General features: G+C 50.1%; 11 non-coding genes across 11 annotated transcripts; all 11 read left to right on the forward strand.

Annotated features, from left to right (window-relative positions):
• The first annotated feature begins 1,058 nt into the window (after positions 1–1,058).
• On the forward strand, positions 1,059–1,130 carry TRNAC-GCA (transfer RNA cysteine (anticodon GCA)). Its single transcript has one exon. It is a non-coding gene; the product is annotated as a tRNA-Cys (tRNA).
• A 356-nt stretch (positions 1,131–1,486) lies between these two features.
• On the forward strand, positions 1,487–1,558 carry TRNAC-GCA (transfer RNA cysteine (anticodon GCA)). The gene has a single exon. It is a non-coding gene; the product is annotated as a tRNA-Cys (tRNA).
• Positions 1,559–4,821: 3,263 nt separating this feature from the next.
• TRNAC-GCA (transfer RNA cysteine (anticodon GCA)) lies at positions 4,822–4,893 on the forward strand. Its single transcript has one exon. It is a non-coding gene; the product is annotated as a tRNA-Cys (tRNA).
• Positions 4,894–7,075: 2,182 nt separating this feature from the next.
• TRNAC-GCA (transfer RNA cysteine (anticodon GCA)) lies at positions 7,076–7,147 on the forward strand. Its single transcript has one exon. It is a non-coding gene; the product is annotated as a tRNA-Cys (tRNA).
• Positions 7,148–7,503: 356 nt separating this feature from the next.
• TRNAC-GCA (transfer RNA cysteine (anticodon GCA)) lies at positions 7,504–7,575 on the forward strand. Its single transcript has one exon. It is a non-coding gene; the product is annotated as a tRNA-Cys (tRNA).
• Positions 7,576–9,855: 2,280 nt separating this feature from the next.
• TRNAC-GCA (transfer RNA cysteine (anticodon GCA)) lies at positions 9,856–9,927 on the forward strand. The gene has a single exon. It is a non-coding gene; the product is annotated as a tRNA-Cys (tRNA).
• Positions 9,928–10,283: 356 nt separating this feature from the next.
• On the forward strand, positions 10,284–10,355 carry TRNAC-GCA (transfer RNA cysteine (anticodon GCA)). The gene has a single exon. It is a non-coding gene; the product is annotated as a tRNA-Cys (tRNA).
• Positions 10,356–13,435: 3,080 nt separating this feature from the next.
• TRNAC-GCA (transfer RNA cysteine (anticodon GCA)) lies at positions 13,436–13,507 on the forward strand. The gene has a single exon. It is a non-coding gene; the product is annotated as a tRNA-Cys (tRNA).
• Positions 13,508–13,863: 356 nt separating this feature from the next.
• On the forward strand, positions 13,864–13,935 carry TRNAC-GCA (transfer RNA cysteine (anticodon GCA)). The gene has a single exon. It is a non-coding gene; the product is annotated as a tRNA-Cys (tRNA).
• Positions 13,936–14,588: 653 nt separating this feature from the next.
• Positions 14,589–14,660, forward strand: TRNAC-GCA (transfer RNA cysteine (anticodon GCA)). Its single transcript has one exon. It is a non-coding gene; the product is annotated as a tRNA-Cys (tRNA).
• Positions 14,661–17,438: 2,778 nt separating this feature from the next.
• Positions 17,439–17,510, forward strand: TRNAC-GCA (transfer RNA cysteine (anticodon GCA)). Its single transcript has one exon. It is a non-coding gene; the product is annotated as a tRNA-Cys (tRNA).
• The last annotated feature ends 34 nt before the right edge of the window (positions 17,511–17,544 follow it).

Genomic DNA, 17,544 nt, shown 5'->3' on the forward strand with positions numbered 1-17,544 from the left:
ATCTTTTTGTGGTTTGACAAAACTTACATCTAAGTTACATTTATAGATTGAACCCACCACCTTCACACTGTAAGGTGGCAAGGCTAACCACTTAGCATTCAGAGATCTTGACATAGCCAGTTGAGAGCTAGCTCCACCTTAGGTTGGAGTCCCCCCCCCCCCCTTTCCTCTGTGCAGTTGCTCTGTGTGCCAAAACAGGCCAAGACCTTGGTCGCCGCATATGCCTGACAAGCAGCTCCCATGGCATAGTGGTTAGAGCAGCCGCCTTGGAGTGAAGAGGTTGTGAGTTCGAATCCTGTCAAGACCCTGAAGATGGCAGCTGTTAAAAGAGATGGATCGTGAGAACCTGGGATGTCTGGTGGATTGGAAGATATCGGTGCATGGATGGACTGAGGCGAGGTCGATGTCAAGAAGCATGTGGGATGTTGAAAATAAAAAGATGGGGGATTTTATTTGCCTTTTTTTTTTTTTTTTTTTTTCTATATCAAGAAAACCTCCTCTGCAATCCACCATTGCCTCCAGCCCTTCACACCAACTACCACCACTGCCTCCACACCAGCTACCACCATTGCCACCAGCCCTTCACACCAACTACCACCCAGGAACCGGGACCACTCACTTCCACACCAACAACCTTCTTCCTATGGAATCTTCCCACCCACACTCACATACCAGCTACCACAGCCATCCACACCAGAGCTCCTTCTCCAACACCTTATGGGTGCCCGACCATCAACCACTTCACACACACACACACACACACACACACACACACACACACTATGCTGCCACAATTTCTCCAAACGAGCTTCAGGGTGTTCACAGGACTTGAACTCACAACCTCTCTGCTCCAAGGCAGCAGCTCTAACCACTAGACCATGAGAGCTTCATGGAAACTAGCAAGGATGACTGTGGTCTTGGCCTGTTTTGACAAAATCATTTTTTTCCCCACCGGTTCATATACATTTGACTGGGATAGTACAGGCAAGCCGAGAGCTAGTTCGGACTTAGCTTCGAATCCCCCCTCTGTGCGGTTACCCTGGCAAGCCATGTGTTGCGGGGGTATAGCTCAGTGGTAGAGCATTTGACTGCAGATCAAGAGGTCCTTGGCTCAAATCCGAGTGCCCCCTAACACACATTTTTTTGCTTTACGACTTAACCATATCCTACATATGTAGTGGTGGTGGTGGGGGGGAGGCGCCATAGGAAGAAGGTTGTTGGTGTGGAAGTGAGTGGCCCTGGGTGGTGGGCTGAAGGGCTGGAGGCAGTGGTGGTAGTTGGTGTGAAGGGCTGGAGGCAACGTTGAGGTACAAACAAGCCACATGTTGTGGGGCTGAAGCTCAGTGGTAGAGCATTTGACTGCATGTAAAGAGGTCCGAGTGCCCGTAACACACATTTTTTTTCTTTACAAGCTTAACCGTATCCCACATATGTAGTTTATTGCAGAAAATTAAAAATGTTGAGGTACAGATGAGCTGCATGTTGCGGGGGTATAGCTCAGTGGTAGAGCATTTGACTGCAGATCAAGAGGTCCTTGGTTCAAATCCGAGTGCCCCCTAACACATGCATGCTTTTTTTTCCTCTGTGCAGTTGCTCTGTGTGCCAAAACAGGCCAAGACCATGGTCGCCGCATATGCCTGACAAGCAGCTCCCACGGCATAGTGGTTAGAGCAGCCACCTTGGAGCGAAGAGGTTGTGAGTTCGAATCCTGTCAAGACCCTGAAGATGGCAGCTGTTAAAAGAGATGGATCGTGAGAACCTGGGATGGCTGGTGGATTGGAAGATATTGGTGCATGGATGGACTGAGGCGAGGTGGATGTCAAGGAGAGCAGTTGTCGAGGTAAGTGGTTGGAGGAAGGTGTAGTTGTGGGGCATTGTGGAAGGTGGACTGAGGCAAGGAGGATGTCAAGGAGAGCAGTTGTCGAGGTAAGTGGTTGGAGGAAGGTGTAGTTGTGGGGCATCGTGGAAGGTGGACTGAGGCGAGGAGGACGTCAAGGAGAGCAGTTGTCGAGGTGAGTGGTTAGAGGGCGTTGCGGAGGAAGGTGTAGTTGTGGGGCATCGTGGAAGGTGGTCCACTGCCTGGAATGGAGGATTCTAGGTTGGGGATCTGCCAAAAGTGGTGTTGTGTCTGTCAAAGCATGTGGGATGTTGAAAATAAAAAGATGGGGGATTTTATTTGCCTTTTTTTTGTTTTGTTTTTTTTTTTTATCAAGAAAACCTCCTCTGCAATCCACCATTGCCTCCAACCCTTCACACCAACTACCACTACTGCCTCCACACCAACTACCACCACTGCCACCAGCCCTTCACACCAATTACCGGGACCACTCACTTCCACACCAACAACCTTCTTCCTATGGAACCTTCCCACCCACACCACCACCACTCATGGGATTGGAAGATATCGGTGCATGGATGGACTGAGGCGAGGTGGATGTCAGGAAGAGCGGAATGGAGAGCAATGTCCCTGAAGACCCTGGAGCATGTCGCTGGATGGACTGAGGCGAGGAGGATGTCAAGGAGAGCAGTTGTCGAGGTAAGTAAGTGGTTAGAGGGCGTTGCGGAGGAAGGTGTAGTTGTGGGGCATCGTGGAAGGTGGTCCACTGCCTGGAATGGAGGATTCTAGGTTGGGGATCTGCCAAAAGTGGTGTTGTGTCTGTCGAAGCATGTGGGATGTTGAAAATAAAAAGATGGGGGATTTTATTTGCCTTTTTTTTTTTTTTTTTTTTTTATATCAAGAAAACCTCCTCTGCAATCCACCATTGCCTCCAGCCCTTCACACCAACTACCACTACTGCCTCCACACCAACTACCACCACTGCCACCAGCCCTTCACACCAATTACCGGGACCACTCACTTCCACACCAACAACCTTCTTCCTATGGAACCTTCCCACCCACACCACCACCACTCATGGGATTGGAAGATATCGGTGCATGGATGGACTGAGGCGAGGTGGATGTCAGGAAGAGCGGAATGGAGAGCAATGTCCCTGAAGACCCTGGAGCATGTCGCTGGATGGACTGAGGCGAGGAGGATGTCAAGGAGAGCAGTTGTCGAGGTAAGTAAGTGGTTAGAGGGCGTTGCGGAGGAAGGTGTAGTTGTGGGGCATCGTGGAAGGTGGTCCACTGCCTGGAATGGAGGATTCTAGGTTGGGGATCTGCCAAAAGTGGTGTTGTGTCTGTCGAAGCATGTGGGATGTTGAAAATAAAAAGATGGGGGATTTTATTTGCCTTTTTTTTATATCACGAAAACCTCCTCTGCAATCCACCATTGCCTCCAGCCCTTCACACCAACTACCACCACTGCCTCCACACCAGCTACCACCATTGCCACCAGCCCTTCACACCAACTACCACCCAGGAACCGGGACCACTCACTTCCACACCAACAACCTTCTTCCTATGGAATCTTCCCAACCATAGCCAGGAAGCCAACGGGCTTCCCATAGCCAGTTGAGAGCTAGCTCCACCTTAGGTTGGAGTCCCCCCCCCCCCTTTCCTCTGTGCAGTTGCTCTGTGTGCCAAAACAGGCCAAGACCTTGGTCGCCGCATATGCCTGACAAGCAGCTCCCACGGCATAGTGGTTAGAGCAGCCGCCTTGGAGCGAAGAGGTTGTGAGTTCGAATCCTGTCAAGACCCTGAAGATGGCAGCTGTTAAAAGAGATGGATCGTGAGAACCTGGGATGTCTGGTGGATTGGAAGATATCGGTGCATGGATGGACTGAGGCGAGGTCGATGTCAAGAAGCATGTGGGATGTTGAAAATAAAAAGATGGGGGATTTTATTTGCCTTTTTTTTTTTTTTTTATATCAAGAAAACCTCCTCTGCAATCCACCATTGCCTCCAGCCCTTCACACCAACTACCACCACACCAGCTACCACCATTGCCACCAGCCCTTCACACCAACTACCACCCAGCAACCGGGACCACTCACTTCCACACCAACAACCTTCTTCCTATGGAATCTTCCCACCCACACTCACATACCAGCTACCACAGCCATCCACACCAGAGCTCCTTCTCCAACACCTTATGGGTGCCCGACCATCAACCACTTCACACACACACACACACACACACACACACACACACACACTCCTCCGCTTCCACACTATGCTGCCACAATTTCTCCAAACGAGCTTCAGGGTGTTCACAGGACTTGAACTCACAACCTCTCTGCTCCAAGGCAGCAGCTCTAACCACTAGACCATGAGAGCTTCATGGAAACTAGCAAGGATGACTGTGGTCTTGGCCTGTTTTGACAAAATCATTTTTTTCCCCACCGGTTCATATACATTTGACTGGGATAGTACAGGCAAGCCGAGAGCTAGTTCGGACTTAGCTTCGAATCCCCCCTCTGTGCGGTTACCCTGGCAAGCCATGTGTTGCGGGGGTATAGCTCAGTGGTAGAGCATTTGATTGCAGATCAAGAGGTCCTTGGCTCAAATCCGAGTGCCCCCTAACACACATTTTTTTGCTTTACGACTTAACCATATCCTACATATGTAGTGGTGGTGGTGGGGGGGAGGCGCCATAGGAAGAAGGTTGTTGGTGTGGAAGTGAGTGGCCCTGGGTGGTGGGCTGAAGGGCTGGAGGCAGTGGTGGTAGTTGGTGTGAAGGGCTGGAGGCAACGTTGAGGTACAAACAAGCCACATGTTGTGGGGCTGAAGCTCAGTGGTAGAGCATTTGACTGCATGTAAAGAGGTCCGAGTGCCCGTAACACACATTTTTTTTCTTTACAAGCTTAACCGTATCCCACATATGTAGTTTATTGCAGAAAATTAAAAATGTTGAGGTACAGATGAGCTGCATGTTGCGGGGGTATAGCTCAGTGGTAGAGCATTTGACTGCAGATCAAGAGGTCCTTGGTTCAAATCCGAGTGCCCCCTAACACATGCATGCTTTTTTTTCCTCTGTGCAGTTGCTCTGTGTGCCAAAACAGGCCAAGACCATGGTCGCCGCATATGCCTGACAAGCAGCTCCCACGGCATAGTGGTTAGAGCAGCCACCTTGGAGCGAAGAGGTTGTGAGTTCGAATCCTGTCAAGACCCTGAAGATGGCAGCTGTTAAAAGAGATGGATCGTGAGAACCTGGGATGTCTGGTGGATTGGAAGATATTGGTGCATGGATGGACTGAGGCGAGGTGGATGTCAAGGAGAGCAGTTGTCGAGGTAAGTGGTTGGAGGAAGGTGTAGTTGTGGGGCATCGTGGAAGGTGGACTGAGGCGAGGAGGACGTCAAGGAGAGCAGTTGTCGAGGTGAGTGGTTAGAGGGCGTTGCGGAGGAAGGTGTAGTTGTGGGGCATCGTGGAAGGTGGTCCACTGCCTGGAATGGAGGATTCTAGGTTGGGGATCTGCCAAAAGTGGTGTTGTGTCTGTCGAAGCATGTGGGATGTTGAAAATAAAAAGATGGGGGATTTTATTTGCCTTTTTTTTGTTTTGTTTTTTTTTTTTATCAAGAAAACCTCCTCTGCAATCCACCATTGCCTCCAACCCTTCACACCAACTACCACTACTGCCTCCACACCAACTACCACCACTGCCACCAGCCCTTCACACCAATTACCGGGACCACTCACTTCCACACCAACAACCTTCTTCCTATGGAACCTTCCCACCCACACCACCACCACTCATGGGATTGGAAGATATCGGTGCATGGATGGACTGAGGCGAGGTGGATGTCAGGAAGAGCGGAATGGAGAGCAATGTCCCTGAAGACCCTGGAGCATGTCGCTGGATGGACTGAGGCGAGGAGGATGTCAAGGAGAGCAGTTGTCGAGGTAAGTAAGTGGTTAGAGGGCGTTGCGGAGGAAGGTGTAGTTGTGGGGCATCGTGGAAGGTGGTCCACTGCCTGGAATGGAGGATTCTAGGTTGGGGATCTGCCAAAAGTGGTGTTGTGTCTGTCGAAGCATGTGGGATGTTGAAAATAAAAAGATGGGGGATTTTATTTGCCTTTTTTTTTTTTTTTTTTTTTTATATCAAGAAAACCTCCTCTGCAATCCACCATTGCCTCCAGCCCTTCACACCAACTACCACTACTGCCTCCACACCAACTACCACCACTGCCACCAGCCCTTCACACCAATTACCGGGACCACTCACTTCCACACCAACAACCTTCTTCCTATGGAACCTTCCCACCCACACCACCACCACTCATGGGATTGGAAGATATCGGTGCATGGATGGACTGAGGCGAGGTGGATGTCAGGAAGAGCGGAATGGAGAGCAATGTCCCTGAAGACCCTGGAGCATGTCGCTGGATGGACTGAGGCGAGGAGGATGTCAAGGAGAGCAGTTGTCGAGGTAAGTAAGTGGTTAGAGGGCGTTGCGGAGGAAGGTGTAGTTGTGGGGCATCGTGGAAGGTGGTCCACTGCCTGGAATGGAGGATTCTAGGTTGGGGATCTGCCAAAAGTGGTGTTGTGTCTGTCGAAGCATGTGGGATGTTGAAAATAAAAAGATGGGGGATTTTATTTGCCTTTTTTTTATATCACGAAAACCTCCTCTGCAATCCACCATTGCCTCCAGCCCTTCACACCAACTACCACCACTGCCTCCACACCAGCTACCACCATTGCCACCAGCCCTTCACACCAACTACCACCCAGGAACCGGGACCACTCACTTCCACACCAACAACCTTCTTCCTATGGAATCTTCCCACCCACACTCACATACCAGCTACCACAGCCATCCACACCAGAGCTCCTTCTCCAACACCTTATGGGTGCCCGACCATCAACCACTTCACACACACACACACACACACACACACACACCTCCGCTTCCACACTATGCTGCCACAATTTCTCCAAACGAGCTTCAGGGTGTTCACAGGACTTGAACTCACAACCTCTCTGCTCCAAGGCAGCAGCTCTAACCACTAGACCATGAGAGCTTCATGGAAACTAGCAAGGATGACTGTGGTCTTGGCCTGTTTTGACAAAATCATTTTTTTCCCCACCGGTTCATATACATTTGACTGGGATAGTACAGGCAAGCCGAGAGCTAGTTCGGACTTAGCTTCGAATCCCCCCTCTGTGCGGTTACCCTGGCAAGCCATGTGTTGCGGGGGTATAGCTCAGTGGTAGAGCATTTGACTGCAGATCAAGAGGTCCTTGGCTCAAATCCGAGTGCCCCCTAACACACATTTTTTTGCTTTACGACTTAACCATATCCTACATATGTAGTGGTGGTGGTGGGGGGGAGGCGCCATAGGAAGAAGGTTGTTGGTGTGGAAGTGAGTGGCCCTGGGTGGTGGGCTGAAGGGCTGGAGGCAGTGGTGGTAGTTGGTGTGAAGGGCTGGAGGCAACGTTGAGGTACAAACAAGCCACATGTTGTGGGGCTGAAGCTCAGTGGTAGAGCATTTGACTGCATGTAAAGAGGTCCGAGTGCCCGTAACACACATTTTTTTTCTTTACAAGCTTAACCGTATCCCACATATGTAGTTTATTGCAGAAAATTAAAAATGTTGAGGTACAGATGAGCTGCATGTTGCGGGGGTATAGCTCAGTGGTAGAGCATTTGACTGCAGATCAAGAGGTCCTTGGTTCAAATCCGAGTGCCCCCTAACACATGCATGCTTTTTTTTACAGCTTAACCACATCCTACATATGTTGTTTATAGCAGACCCCCACTAGCTTTGCACTGCAAGATTTTGGTCGCCTCATCCAGTTGATGAGCAGCCACCCTGGAGCGCAGAGGTTCAAGAGGTCCTTGGTTCAAATACAAATGCCCGCTAATGCACAATTTTTTCTTGGTGGGGCATTGTGGTCAGACAGAAAAGAACCATACAACTTCCTCTGTAGTATAAAGCAGCTGATAAGAGTAAAGAGCTTTAAATACAAGTCATTTACTAATCTGTCTAACTTTTTGGCACCAGTTAATTTAAAAAAAAAAAATTGACACACGAGTATCCCTTTAAGATCTACGAATGTAACTCTTTGATCTTTTTGTGGTTTGACAAAACTTACATCTAAGTTACATTTATAGATTGAACCCACCACCTTCACACTGTAAGGTGGCAAGGCTAACCACTTAGCATTCAGAGATCTTGACATAGCCAGTTGAGAGCTAGCTCCACCTTAGGTTGGAGTCCCCCCCCCCCCTTTCCTCTGTGCAGTTGCTCTGTGTGCCAAAACAGGCCAAGACCTTGGTCGCCGCATATGCCTGACAAGCACCTCCCACGGCATAGTGGTTAGAGCAGACGCCTTGGAGCGAAGAGGTTGTGAGTTCGAATCCTGTCAAGACCCTGAAGATGGCAGCTGTTAAAAGAGATGGATCGTGAGAACCTGGGATGTCTGGTGGATTGGAAGATATCGGTGCATGGATGGACTGAGGCGAGATGGATGTCAAGGAGAGCAGTTGTCGAGGTAAGTGGTTGGAGGAAGGTGTAGTTGTGGGGCATTGTGGAAGGTGGACTGAGGCGAGGAGGATGTCAAGGAGAGCAGTTGTCGAGGTAAGTGGTTGGAGGAAGGTGTAGTTGTGGGGCATCGTGGAAGGTGGACTGAGGCGAGGAGGACGTCAAGGAGAGCAGTTGTCGAGGTGAGTGGTTAGAGGGCATTGCGGAGGAAGGTGTAGTTGTGGGGCATCGTGGAAGGTGGTCCACTGCCTGGAATGGAGGATTCTAGGTTGGGGATCTGCCAAAAGTGGTGTTGTGTCTGTCGAAGCATGTGGGATGTTGAAAATAAAAAGATGGGGGATTTTATTTGCCTTTTTTTTGTTTTTGTTTTTTTTTTTTATCAAGAAAACCTCCTCTGCAATCCACCATTGCCTCCAACCCTTCACACCAACTACCACTACTGCCTCCACACCAACTACCACCACTGCCACCAGCCCTTCACACCAATTACCGGGACCACTCACTTCCACACCAACAACCTTCTTCCTATGGAACCTTCCCACCCACACCACCACCACTCATGGGATTGGAAGATATCGGTGCATGGATGGACTGAGGCGAGGTGGATGTCAGGAAGAGCGGAATGGAGAGCAATGTCCCTGAAGACCCTGGAGCATGTCGCTGGATGGACTGAGGCGAGGAGGATGTCAAGGAGAGCAGTTGTCGAGGTAAGTAAGTGGTTAGAGGGCGTTGCGGAGGAAGGTGTAGTTGTGGGGCATCGTGGAAGGTGGTCCACTGCCTGGAATGGAGGATTCTAGGTTGGGGATCTGCCAAAAGTGGTGTTGTGTCTGTCGAAGCATGTGGGATGTTGAAAATAAAAAGATGGGGGATTTTATTTGCCTTTTTTTTTTTTTTTTTTTTTTTTTTTTTATATCACGAAAACCTCCTCTGCAATCCACCATTGCCTCCAGCCCTTCACACCAACTACCACCACTGCCTCCACACCAGCTACCACCATTGCCACCAGCCCTTCACACCAACTACCACCCAGGAACCGGGACCACTCACTTCCACACCAACAACCTTCTTCCTATGGAATCTTCCCACCCACACTCACATACCAGCTACCACAGCCATCCACACCAGAGCTCCTTCTCCAACACCTTATGGGTGCCCGACCATCAACCACTTCACACACACACACACACACACACACACACCCGCTTCCACACTATGCTGCCACAATTTCTCCAAACGAGCTTCAGGGTGTTCACAGGACTTGAACTCACAACCTCTCTGCTCCAAGGCAGCAGCTCTAACCACTAGACCATGAGAGCTTCATGGAAACTAGCAAGGATGACTGTGGTCTTGGCCTGTTTTGACAAAATCATTTTTTTCCCCACCGGTTCATATACATTTGACTGGGATAGTACAGGCAAGCCGAGAGCTAGTTCGGACTTAGCTTCGAATCCCCCCTCTGTGCGGTTACCCTGGCAAGCCATGTGTTGCGGGGGTATAGCTCAGTGGTAGAGCATTTGACTGCAGATCAAGAGGTCCTTGGCTCAAATCCGAGTGCCCCCTAACACACATTTTTTTGCTTTACGACTTAACCATATCCTACATATGTAGTGGTGGTGGTGGGGGGGAGGCGCCATAGGAAGAAGGTTGTTGGTGTGGAAGTGAGTGGCCCTGGGTGGTGGGCTGAAGGGCTGGAGGCAGTGGTGGTAGTTGGTGTGAAGGGCTGGAGGCAACGTTGAGGTACAAACAAGCCACATGTTGTGGGGCTGAAGCTCAGTGGTAGAGCATTTGACTGCATGTAAAGAGGTCCGAGTGCCCGTAACACACATTTTTTTTCTTTACAAGCTTAACCGTATCCCACATATGTAGTTTATTGCAGAAAATTAAAAATGTTGAGGTACAGATGAGCTGCATGTTGCGGGGGTATAGCTCAGTGGTAGAGCATTTGACTGCAGATCAAGAGGTCCTTGGTTCAAATCCGAGTGCCCCCTAACACATGCATGCTTTTTTTTCCTCTGTGCAGTTGCTCTGTGTGCCAAAACAGGCCAAGACCTTGGTCGCCGCATATGCCTGACAAGCAGCTCCCACGGCATAGTGGTTAGAGCAGCCACCTTGGAGCGAAGAGGTTGTGGTTGGAGGAAGGTGTAGTTGTGGGGCATCGTGGAAGGTGGACTGAGGCGAGGAGGACGTCAAGGAGAGCAGTTGTCGAGGTGAGTGGTTAGAGGGCGTTGCGGAGGAAGGTGTAGTTGTGGGGCATCGTGGAAGGTGGTCCACTGCCTGGAATGGAGGATTCTAGGTTGGGGATCTGCCAAAAGTGGTGTTGTGTCTGTCGAAGCATGTGGGATGTTGAAAATAAAAAGATGGGGGATTTTATTTGCCTTTTTTTTTTTTTTTTTTTTTTTTTATCAAGAAAACCTCCTCTGCAATCCACCATTGCCTCCAACCCTTCACACCAACTACCACTACTGCCTCCACACCAACTACCACCACTGCCACCAGCCCTTCACACCAATTACCGGGACCACTCACTTCCACACCAACAACCTTCTTCCTATGGAACCTTCCCACCCACACCACCACCACTCATGGGATTGGAAGATATCGGTGCATGGATGGACTGAGGCGAGGTGGATGTCAGGAAGAGCGGAATGGAGAGCAATGTCCCTGAAGACCCTGGAGCATGTCGCTGGATGGACTGAGGCAAGGAGGATGTCAAGGAGAGCAGTTGTCGAGGTAAGTAAGTGGTTAGAGGGCGTTGCGGAGGAAGGTGTAGTTGTGGGGCATCGTGGAAGGTGGTCCACTGCCTGGAATGGAGGATTCTAGGTTGGGGATCTGCCAAAAGTGGTGTTGTGTCTGTCGAAGCATGTGGGATGTTGAAAATAAAAAGATGGGGGATTTTATTTGCCTTTTTTTTTTTTTTTTTTTTTATATCAAGAAAACCTCCTCTGCAATCCACCATTGCCTCCAGCCCTTCACACCAACTACCACTACTGCCTCCACACCAACTACCACCACTGCCACCAGCCCTTCACACCAATTACCGGGACCACTCACTTCCACACCAACAACCTTCTTCCTATGGAACCTTCCCACCCACACCACCACCACTCATGGGATTGGAAGATATCGGTGCATGGATGGACTGAGGCGAGGTGGATGTCAGGAAGAGCGGAATGGAGAGCAATGTCCCTGAAGACCCTGGAGCATGTCGCTGGATGGACTGAGGCGAGGAGGATGTCAAGGAGAGCAGTTGTCGAGGTAAGTAAGTGGTTAGAGGGCGTTGCGGAGGAAGGTGTAGTTGTGGGGCATCGTGGAAGGTGGTCCACTGCCTGGAATGGAGGATTCTAGGTTGGGGATCTGCCAAAAGTGGTGTTGTGTCTGTCGAAGCATGTGGGATGTTGAAAATAAAAAGATGGGGGGTTTTATTTGCCTTTTTTTTTTTTTTTTTTTTATATCAAGAAAACCTCCTCTGCAATCCACCATTGCCTCCAGCCCTTCACACCAACTACCACTACTGCCTCCACACCAACTACCACCACTGCCACCAGCCCTTCACACCAATTACCGGGACCACTCACTTCCACACCAACAACCTTCTTCCTATGGAACCTTCCCACCCACACCACCACCACTCATGGGATTGGAAGATATCGGTGCATGGATGGACTGAGGCGAGGTGGATGTCAGGAAGAGCGGAATGGAGAGCAATGTCCCTGAAGACCCTGGAGCATGTCGCTGGATGGACTGAGGCGAGGAGGATGTCAAGGAGAGCAGTTGTCGAGGTAAGTAAGTGGTTAGAGGGCGTTGCGGAGGAAGGTGTAGTTGTGGGGCATCGTGGAAGGTGGTCCACTGCCTGGAATGGAGGATTCTAGGTTGGGGATCTGCCAAAAGTGGTGTTGTGTCTGTCGAAGCATGTGGGATGTTGAAAATAAAAAGATGGGGGATTTTATTTGCCTTTTTTTTTTTTTTTTATATCAAGAAAACCTCCTCTGCAATCCACCATTGCCTCCAGCCCTTCACACCAACTACCACCACTGCCTCCACACCAGCTACCACCATTGCCACCAGCCCTTCACACCAATTACCGGGACCACTCACTTCCACACCAACAACCTTCTTCCTATGGAACCTTCCCACCCACACCACCACCACTCATGGGATTGGAAGATATCGGTGCATGGATGGACTGAGGCGAGGTGGATGTCAGGAAGAGCGGAATGGAGAGCAATGTCCCTGAAGACCCTGGAGCATGTCGCTGGATGGACTGAGGCGAGGAGGATGTCAAGGAGAGCAGTTGTCGAGGTAAGTAAGTGGTTAGAGGGCGTTGCGGAGGAAGGTGTAGTTGTGGGGCATCGTGGAAGGTGGTCCACTGCCTGGAATGGAGGATTCTAGGTTGGGGATCTGCCAAAAGTGGTGTTGTGTCTGTCGAAGCATGTGGGATGTTGAAAATAAAAAGATGGGGGATTTTATTTGCCTTTTTTTTTTTTTTTTATATCAAGAAAACCTCCTCTGCAATCCACCATTGCCTCCAGCCCTTCACACCAACTACCACCACTGCCTCCACACCAGCTACCACCATTGCCACCAGCCCTTCACACCAACTACCACCCAGGAACCGGGACCACTCACTTCCACACCAACAACCTTCTTCCTATGGAATCTTCCCACCCACACTCACATACCAGCTACCACAGCCATCCACACCAGAGCTCCTTCTCCAACACCTTATGGGTGCCCGACCATCAACCACTTCACACACACACACACACACACACACACACACACACACACACACACACTCCCACAATTTCTCCAAACGAGCTTCAGGGTGTTCACAGGACTTGAACTCACAACCTCTCTGCTCCAAGGCAGCAGCTCTAACCACTAGACCATGAGAGCTTCATGGAAACTAGCAAGGATGACTGTGGTCTTGGCCTGTTTTGACAAAATCATTTTTTTCCCCACCGGTTCATATACATTTGACTGGGATAGTACAGGCAAGCCGAGAGCTAGTTCGGACTTAGCTTCGAATCCCCCCTCTGTGCGGTTACCCTGGCAAGCCATGTGTTGCGGGGGTATAGCTCAGTGGTAGAGCATTTGACTGCAGATCAAGAGGTCCTTGGCTCAAATCCGAGTGCCCCCTAACACACATTTTTTTGCTTTACGACTTAACCATATCCTACATATGTAGTGGTGGTGGTGGGGGGGAGGCGCCATAGGAAGAAGGTTGTTGGTGTGGAAGTGAGTGGCCCTGGGTGGTGGGCTGAAGGGCTGGAGGCAGTGGTGGTAGTTGGTGTGAAGGGCTGGAGGCAACGTTGAGGTACAAACAAGCCACATGTTGTGGGGCTGAAGCTCAGTGGTAGAGCATTTGACTGCATGTAAAGAGGTCCGAGTGCCCGTAACACACATTTTTTTTCTTTACAAGCTTAACCGTATCCCACATATGTAGTTTATTGCAGAAAATTAAAAATGTTGAGGTACAGATGAGCTGCATGTTGCGGGGGTATAGCTCAGTGGTAGAGCATTTGACTGCAGATCAAGAGGTCCTTGGTTCAAATCCGAGTGCCCCCTAACACATGCATGCTTTTTTTTCCTCTGTGCAGTTGCTCTGTGTGCCAAAACAGGCCAAGACCATGGTCGCCGCATATGCCTGACAAGCAGCTCCCACGGCATAGTGGTTAGAGCAGCCACCTTGGAGCGAAGAGGTTGTGAGTTCGAATCCTGTCAAGACCCTGAAGATGGCAGCTGTTAAAAGAGATGGATCGTGAGAACCTGGGATGTCTGGTGGATTGGAAGATATTGGTGCATGGATGGACTGAGGCGAGGTGGATGTCAAGGAGAGCAGTTGTCGAGGTAAGTGGTTGGAGGAAGGTGTAGTTGTGGGGCATTGTGGAAGGTGGACTGAGGCGAGGAGGATGTCAAGGAGAGCAGTTGTCGAGGTAAGTGGTTGGAGGAAGGTGTAGTTGTGGGGCATCGTGGAAGGTGGACTGAGGCGAGGAGGACGTCAAGGAGAGCAGTTGTCGAGGTGAGTGGCTAGAGGGCGTTGCGGAGGAAGGTGTAGTTGTGGGGCATCGTGGAAGGTCTTGGCCTGTTTTGACAAAATCATTTTTTTCCCCACCGGTTCATATACATTTGACTGGGATAGTACAGGCAAGCCGAGAGCTAGTTCGGACTTAGCTTCGAATCCCCCCTCTGTGCGGTTACCCTGGCAAGCCATGTGTTGCGGGGGTATAGCTCAGTGGTAGAGCATTTGACTGCAGATCAAGAGGTCCTTGGTTCAAATCCGAGTGCCCCCTAACACATGCATGCTTTTTTTTACAGCTTAACCACATCCTACATATGTTGTTTATAGCAGACCCCCACTAGCTTTGCACTGCAAGATTTTGGTCGCCTCATCCAGTTGATGAGCAGCCACCCTGGAGCGCAGAGGTTCAAGAGGTCCTTGGTTCAAATACAAATGCCCGCTAATGCACAATTTTTTCTTGGTGGGGCATTGTGGTCAGACAGAAAAGAACCATACAACTTCCTCTGTAGTATAAAGCAGCTGATAAGAGTAAAGAGCTTTAAATACAAGTCATTTACTAATCTGTCTAACTTTTTGGCACCAGTTAATTTAAAAAAAAAAAAATTGACACACGAGTATCCCTTTAAGATCTACGAATGTAACTCTTTGATCTTTTTGTGGTTTGACAAAACTTACATCTAAGTTACATTTATAGATTGAACCCACCACCTTCACACTGTAAGGTGGCAAGGCTAACCACTTAGCATTCAGAGATCTTGACATAGCCAGTTGAGAGCTAGCTCCACCTTAGGTTGGAGTCCCCCCCCCCCCCTTTCCTCTGTGCAGTTGCTCTGTGTGCCAAAACAGGCCAAGACCTTGGTCGCCGCATATGCCTGACAAGCAGCTCCCACGGCATAGTGGTTAGAGCAGCCACCTTGGAGCGAAGAGGTTGTGAGTTCGAATCCTGTCAAGACCCTGAAGATGGCAGCTGTTAAAAGAGATGGATCGTGAGAACCTGGGATGTCTGGTGGATTGGAAGATATCGGTGCATGGATGGACTGAGGCGAGGTGGATGTCAAGGAGAGCAGTTGTCGAGGTAAGTGGTTGGAGGAAGGTGTAGTTGTGGGGCATTGTGGAAGGTGGACTGAGGCGAGGAGGATGTCAAGGAGAGCAGTTGTCGAGGTAAGTGGTTGGAGGAAGGTGTAGTTGTGGGGCATCGTGGAAGGTGGACTGAGGCGAGGAGGACGTCAAGGAGAGCAGTTGTCGAGGTGAGTGGTTAGAGGGCGTTGCGGAGGAAGGTGTAGTTGTGGGGCATCGTGGAAGGTGGTCCACTGCCTGGAATGGAGGATTCTAGGTTGGGGATCTGCCAAAAGTGGTGTTGTGTCTGTCGAAGCATGTGGGATGTTGAAAATAAAAAGATGGGGGATTTTATTTGCCTTTGTTTTGTTTTGTTTTTTTTATCAAGAAAACCTCCTCTGCAATCCACCATTGCCTCCAACCCTTCACACCAACTACCACTACTGCCTCCACACCAACTACCACCACTGCCACCAGCCCTTCACACCAATTACCGGGACCACTCACTTCCACACCAACAACCTTCTTCCTATGGAACCTTCCCACCCACACCACCACCACTCATGGGATTGGAAGATATCGGTGCATGGATGGACTGAGGCGAGGTGGATGTCAGGAAGAGCGGAATGGAGAGCAATGTCCCTGAAGACCCTGGAGCATGTCGCTGGATGGACTGAGGCGAGGAGGATGTCAAGGAGAGCAGTTGTCGAGGTAAGTAAGTGGTTAGAGGGCGTTGCGGAGGAAGGTGTAGTTGTGGGGCATCGTGGAAGGTGGTCCACTGCCTGGAATGGAGGATTCTAGGTTGGGGATCTGCCAAAAGTGGTGTTGTGTCTGTCGAAGCATGTGGGATGTTGAAAATAAAAAGATGGGGGATTTTATTTGCCTTTTTTTTTTTTTTTTTTTTTATATCAAGAAAACCTCCTCTGCAATCCACCATTGCCTCCAGCCCTTCACACCAACTACCACTACTGCCTCCACACCAACTACCACCACTGCCACCAGCCCTTCACACCAATTACCGGGACCACTCACTTCCACACCAACAACCTTCTTCCTATGGAACCTTCCCACCCACACCACCACCACTCATGGGATTGGAAGATATCGGTGCATGGATGGACTGAGGCGAGGTGGATGTCAGGAAGAGCGGAATGGAGAGCAATGTCCCTGAAGACCCTGGAGCATGTCGCTGGATGGACTGAGGCGAGGAGGATGTCAAGGAGAGCAGTTGTCGAGGTAAGTAAGTGGTTAGAGGGCGTTGCGGAGGAAGGTGTAGTTGTGGGGCATCGTGGAAGGTGGTCCACTGCCTGGAATGGAGGATTCTAGGTTGGGGATCTGCCAAAAGTGGTGTTGTGTCTGTCGAAGCATGTGGGATGTTGAAAATAAAAAGATGGGGGATTTTTTTTTTTTTTTTTTATATCACGAAAACCTCCTCTGCAATCCACCATTGCCTCCAGCCCTTCACACCAACTACCACCACTGCCTCCACACCAGCTACCACCATTGCCACCAGCCCTTCACACCAACTACCACCCAGGAACCGGGACCACTCACTTACACACCAACAACCTTCTTCCTATGGAATCTTCCCACCCACACTCACATACCAGCTACCACAGCCATCCACACCAGAGCTCCTTCTCCAACACCTTATGGGTGCCCGACCATCAACCACACACACTTCACACACACACACACACTCCTCCGCTTCCACACTCTGCTGCCACAATTTCTCCAAACGAGCTTCAGGGTGTTCACAGGACTTGAACTCACAACCTCTCTGCTCCAAGGCAGCAGCTCTAACCACTAGACCATGAGAGCTTCATGGAAACTAGCAAGGATGACTGTGGTCTTGGCCTGTTTTGACAAAATCATTTTTTTCCCCACCGGTTCATATACATTTGACTGGGATAGTACAGGCAAGCCGAGAGCTAGTTCGGACTTAGCTTCGAATCCCCCCTCTGTGCGGTTACCCTGGCAAGCCATGTGTTGCGGGGGTATAGCTCAGTGGTAGAGCATTTGACTGCAGATCAAGAGGTCCTTGGCTCAAATCCGAGTGCCCCCTAACACACATTTTTTTGCTTTACGACTTAACCATA

The sequence above is a fragment of the Hyla sarda genome, chromosome 2 (assembly GCF_029499605.1).
Source record: "Hyla sarda isolate aHylSar1 chromosome 2, aHylSar1.hap1, whole genome shotgun sequence".
Taxonomy (NCBI): domain Eukaryota; kingdom Metazoa; phylum Chordata; class Amphibia; order Anura; family Hylidae; genus Hyla; species Hyla sarda.